This window comes from Choloepus didactylus, chromosome 10 (genome assembly GCF_015220235.1).
Source record: "Choloepus didactylus isolate mChoDid1 chromosome 10, mChoDid1.pri, whole genome shotgun sequence".
Taxonomy (NCBI): domain Eukaryota; kingdom Metazoa; phylum Chordata; class Mammalia; order Pilosa; family Megalonychidae; genus Choloepus; species Choloepus didactylus.
The window spans coordinates 35,432,594-35,439,293 of NC_051316.1; positions in this window are offsets into that span (position 1 = coordinate 35,432,594).

Genomic DNA, 6,700 nt, shown 5'->3' on the forward strand with positions numbered 1-6,700 from the left:
GGTGTTCCAGATACCATTGGCCTTCCTTCAGTGAGGGTATCCTCTTGTTAATGCCTTAGTTTGGACACTTTTATGGCCAATTCTTTTTTTAGAATAGGTTATTTGTAACCTAATAAATCCCCTTTATAAAAGCCAATTCTTTTATATTTTGCATAATGGGAGCTTTAGCAAACCAGTACACTAGCTATTAGGGAAATACAAATGAAAACCACAATAAGATTTCATCTCACACTAGTAAATATGGCTGCCATTAAACAAACAGGAAACAACAAATGCTAAAGATGATGTGGAGAAACTGGAAACCTCATTCATTTCTGGTGGGAATGTACAGTCACTGTGGAAGACAGTTTGGCAGTTCCTCAGAAAACTAGATTTTGAATTACTTTATGATCCAGCAATTCCAGTTCTTGGTATATACCCAGAAGATCTGAAAGCAGTGACTAAACAGACATTTCAAAACCGATGTTCACAGCAGCATTGTTCACAATTGCCAACAGATGGAAACAATCCAAGTGTCCTTCAACAGATGAATGGATAAACAAAATGTAGTATAAACATATGATGGAATACTGTGCAACAGTAAGAAGGAACAAGGTCTCAAAACATATGGTAACAAAGATGAACCTTGAAGATACAATGGTGAGTGAAGTCAGACACAAAAGGAGAGATACTGTACATTACCACTACTATGAATCCCCTGAACAAAGTAAAATCAGTGTTTTATAATGTAGAATATTGGGGACCTACTGATAGAAGCTAGTGAAGGGGGAACGATAATTTATTTTGTTCAGATATGTTAATGAAGGTGAATTCAAAGGTATGGAAATGGATAGGGGTGATGATTGTTAATGGAATTATAAGTATCAGATCTGAATTGAAGGCTAATAGGATTGAAAGGGGTTGTTTAAATGCATATATCCCACAGATAAGCACTACAAATATAGATAGGTGCTTGCATGATATAGTTCTAAGGTATCACACTGGTATAGAGAGTTGACAACAGCATGGTATATGGGAAAAATATACCTATTGCATCCTAGGGACTATAATTATTAGGAATACCTTACTAGTAGCACAGAAATACTAAAGACAAATAACTGAGGGCTGAAAAGAGCTACAGGGAGTTCTAGTCACTCCTGTTTAAAATGGAGAGTGAAGAGGACTGTACAGCTAGGTGATGATAATGTGAGATATGGATGGATTATCATGGACAGAACACACGCTATGTGAATTTAGGAACCCCCTACTTTATAAGTCAAGCCCTCCATCTTGAGGCTTGCTCTTGTGAAACTTATGGTTGTAAAGAGGAGGCTAAGCCCACCTATAATTATGCTTAGGAGTCACGTCTAGAGAACCTCTTTTGTTGCTCAAACGTGGACTTTTTCTAATCCCAACTCTGCAAATAAATTCATCACTCTCCCCCGATGTGGGACAGGATCCCGCAGGTGATTGAGTCTCCCAGGCAATGTGGGACATGCATTCCAGAATGAGCCTGAGCCTGACCCTGGCATCAAAGGGTTGAGAATGGCTTTTTGACCAAAAGGGGGAAAAGTAAGGGAACAAAATAAGGTTTCAGTGGCTAAGAGATTACAAAGAGAGTCAAGAGGCTGTCCTGGAGGTTACTCCTATGCCAGCTTCAGCTAGATATGCCAAATGGCCATAGCATGGTAAGCCCAAGTCAACAGTAGTCCCCCCAAACCCTAAAGAATGCCTGGATCCCTATTTGAGTCTCTATATAAGCTTTACTCACTAAGTTTCTTCTTCAGAAACTTAAATCCTTCAGAAAGCTCCTATGGCAGCTAAGCCCCAAAGCCCAGATGCAACAGCCTCTTCAAGAACCTCAACCAAAAGTGTCCCCTTTTCCTATAATGCCAACATTCCTTTTCAACATGAACAACTGAAGATGGTCACTGCCTACACATCCCTGAAGATCAGGAAAGTGACTAAACTAGAGGAAGGGGTAGCAACGGACAAGATGGAATTTAACAAAGGATTATGAATACTTAATGTCTATATAATTTTCTTATTCTTTGTTGCTAGGGTATTAGAATAGCTAGAAGGAAAGAAATGAAATGGTAGAACTGAAACCCATAGCATTCTTTGAAATTTGCTCTATAGCTACTTGTTAAATTGTAATTTGAAAGTTATCACATTTTTGTATAAATGTTATATTTCACAATAAGGAAATAACTGAAACTATGTTACTATAACTCGTAACATTTTTGGAAATTTCCTATATAACTACTTGTTAAATCGTACTTTGAAAGTTACTATCTTTTTGCATATATGTTAAATATATTTCACAATAAGGAAATAACTGAAACTGTGGAACTGTAATCCATAATTTTCTTTGAAATTTAATAACTACTTGTTAAATTGTACTTGGAAAGTTATCACTTCTATGTATATATATCCCACAATAAAAAAATATGATTAAAAAATTACAGGATGCAATAAAGGCAGTGCTTAGAGGGAAATTTATAACCCTACAAAGAAAGCTAAAATCAAAGACCTAACTGAACACCTAGAGAAACTAGATAAAGAACAACAAACTAATCCCAAAGCAAGAAGAAGGAAAGAAGTAACAAAGATTAGAGTGGAAATAAATGAAATGGAGAACAACAATAACAAAAAACAATAGACAGAATCAACAAAACCAAAAGTTGGTTCTTTGAGAAGATTAACAAAATTGAGAATCCCTTGGCTGGACTGACAAAGACAAAAAAAAGATGCAAATAAACAAAATCAGAAATGAGAGGGGTGTCATTATCATGGACCTTGCGGGAATAAAAAAGATCTTAAGACGAGACTATGAACCGTATGCCAACAAAGTAAATAACTTGCATGAAATGGACACTTTCTTAGAAACACTCACACACAGTCTACACTGACTCTAGGAGAAATGGAAGACCTCAACAAACCAATCACAAGTAAAGAGACTGAATCACAAACCTCCCAACAAATAAAAGCCCAGGAATAGATGGCTTTGCAGGGGAATTTTACCCATCATTCCAAGAAGAATATTAACAACCATCCTGCTCAAATTCTTCCAAAAAACTGAAGGGGAGGAAACACTACCTTATTTTCTATGAAGCCAACATCACCCTAATACCAAAGCCTGATAGACACAAGAAAGAAAACTATAGACCATTCTCGCTAATGAATATAGATGCAAAAATCCTCAACAAAATATTCGCAAATCCTAGCCAACAACACATTAAAAGTATTATAAACCATGACCAAGTGAGTTTTATTCCAGGTATGCAAGGGTGGTTCAACCCAAGAAAAGCAATTAATACAAGTCACCACATGAACAAATCAAAAGGGAAAAAAACACATGATCATATCAATCTATACAGAAAAGGCATTTGACAAAATCCAGCATCCTTTCTTGATAAAAACACTGCAAAAGACAGGAATAGAATAAAACTTCCTCAACATGATAAAGGACATAACTGAAAACCCTACAGCTAACATTGTACTCAATGGTAATAGTGTGAAAGCTTTCCCTCTAAGATCGGGAACAAGACAAGGATGCCCACTGTCACCACTGTTATTCAACATTGTGCTAGTAGTTACAGCTGGAGCAATTGGGCAAGAAAAAGAAATAACAAGTATCCAAATCAGAAAGGAAGAAGTAAAACTTCCACTATTAAATATGTAAATAAAGAAAAAAAAGTACAGTGCAGGATTTTTTTTCTGGAGTCTGCAATGTTTCACTAACCCACACCTTTTGACAAAATGATGGCCTGGAGATTACTGTCCAGTTTGAAAGTCACAGGTCCCTGCTTGTTACTCACTTTAAAAAGTAAACTGATTTGTTTGATTTCTTGATATTTCATGTTAGAAATTTCACTGACTTATGATCCTTGGATTTGACTCAGATGTTATGGTAGCTTCTATTTCCTAGCATCCTAAAGTTGCAAGTGAGAGGAATCCAATCAAACCTGCATAAAATAAAAGAGAATCTGTGGGTCCAAATATAATTAGGAGTCCAGGAAAAAGCTGGCTTCCAACAGTGGTTCTAAGAACCCATATACTATTATCTGGTGGCTTTCCATAAAAAGAAAAACCTCTTTTTGTCACATCTAACCTTTTTTCTACCAAAATGTTTCTCTATATGTCAAGAAGATGGCTGCTAACAATTCCCAATCTCCCCTTCTCAGGTCTCATTAGTCGTACGGAAAGAGTTTCTTATTTTTCCAAATCTGAGTACATAAAACTGGAAACAGTCTGTAGTTGAGCCTATTGTCATGTTACCTACACCCCTTTGAGCAGGGCTGGCAGAGTACTATAATTGAGAGGTACTTCAGAAGAAATTGGCATACTGAGAGAAGGTGGGGGAAAGGGGAGATACAGAGGTAATGATAGAGTCAAGGGAGAAATACAGGATGAGGAGAAGGCAGGAAGGGATAGAGACTATAACCTCTTTTTAGAATGTTACATGCCTTAGAATTGTTAAGAATGCAGATCCAAAATATTTTCTGTATTCATGGCAATACATTTATAGACTCAGGATGCCCTTAAAGGACTTCTGTTTAAAGTGGTTTACAGAGATGTTCCATGTTAGGAACATCTTGTTCAAATATTTGACCCATAAGTTGAGTATATTTTCTTATCAAATGAAATCATGCCCAGAAGTTTGGAATGTTAGTTTTCCTTTATTTGGACCCCATCATCCCTCTCTCTCCCAGGTCTCTCCTTATAACCACATTCGGAAATAGTATTACAGAGTGGTTAACTCAAATGTCAGCTTCACCATTTACATTTTTATAACCTTGGGCAAGTTATTTATCCTTTCTTGTGATTCTGTAAAACGGATGTGATAACATTTGCATTTCAGGTTTGTTGTGAGGAATGCCAAATATATATATATATAAAACAAATGTATTGGGGATTGAAATGTATTGGGGATTGAATAATACCCCCACAAAAGGCATGTTCAGGTCCCAACTCCTGGTCTTATAGGTATGAATCCATTTGTAAATAGGACCTTTGAAGATGTTATTAGTTACGATGTGCCCAAGATAAATGAGGGTGGCCCTTAATCCAGTATGGCTGAAGTCTTTAAAAGCAAATGAAATTAGAAGAAGCCATGGGGAGCAGCCAGAAGCTGGAATTCAATGGAAACCAAAAGAGAAAGTAGAAGACACTACCATGTGCATTGCCATGTGACAAAAAAGCCAAGGAACCCCAAGTTTGCTGGCCAGCCAGAAGATACCGACCCCAGGAGGAAGCAAGCTTTCTAGCCAATAAATTCCTGTTGTTAAGACAACTCATTGTGTGGTATTTTGTTTTAGCAGTCAAGAAACTAAGCCAGTGTCTTTCATGTAGTAAGCACTATATAAGTGCCATATCTGTAATATAATAATATAGTACTTTATATGTTTTTGCATACAATTTGTAGTCAAAAACAGTGTTTCAAAAACATACCTAAACTCTAGGTAAAGCTATTACAATGTGTTGTAGGAAAAATAAATCAGTAAGTAAAAAAAACAAAACAAAACAAAAGAAAAAACCTGAGCAATTTATAAGCCCCCCATCCATTGAGGGTCATCTAACAGACCCTTTTTTAATGCAATAAATAGCAACTGTTTCTGATATATAACAAATTTATATAAATATGTGATGAATGAAAGATAAATTTGAATATGGCCCTAAAGTAACCTAACCTAGAGTGACTCCCAAACATGGGGGATATTGAGTTATAGGCCTTCCAGACTTAAAGGCACTTACAAGAGGCATTTAGGCATATAGGTTAGTAGCACAACTAGACAACAGCTATTTCAACATTTGCTTGACTGTAATTGGGTATTCTTACATTCTCTTTGACTGTAGCCAAAATTAGCCACATATTCCAATGATAATTTTTAAAAATGCAATGTTTCTAATATATTTCTAAAACATCCATAAGTAATAGATATTTAAAAATTGGTCTGATTCCTGTATATTTAAGCTTTGTAGTCTATTCATAATGCTCATAAAGAAATTGGATCAGATCATTTAAATAAAACATTATAGCATCATGTTATCAGTAATATGAAGGTTATTTCATTAAAAACTTTAGTAGGCATAATATAAACGCGATGCATTATTAACTACTTAGAACAGTATTTCTTACTATGGTCCTTTGAACATGTATGTTGTGGGTGGTTTTATTTTTCAAAAGTGAAAACAAATGTTAACTAAATAAAAAATACTGCTTTTCGTAAAGTTGCCTTCCAAAAAGGACACTCAATTCAGTTAAAGGGCACATCATCTGGAATTGCTGGGGGCAGTCAGTATGAAACCTTCATTTATTTCTTTGATCTAAATAAAGACAGGAAAACAGGTCTTTCATTTTAGAAAATGATTTGAATGTAATTATATGTAACTAACTCTAGTGCATTTCTACTTTTGTGTCTAACCAGCATCCTTTGATTTCAGAAACTGTTCTTCCTGAAACAAAACTGGGTTAGATTATCCCCATTCTCTGAAAAGAGTGTTGTTCCAAACATGGACATGTGATCTGCATGGTAACAGTCTTTTTGCAATGATTCATATGGATTTAGAGGGATGGGATCTTTAAATGAGAATAAAGTTTTAAAGGACAATGAAAGCATGCAGCTTCCAGGATCCATCTTTTTCCTCAAGGGTGCAGTTCTAACCTAAGAATGAAGTCAACATGAAGGAAGGCAGAGTTTAGGCAGGTAGGTCAGTA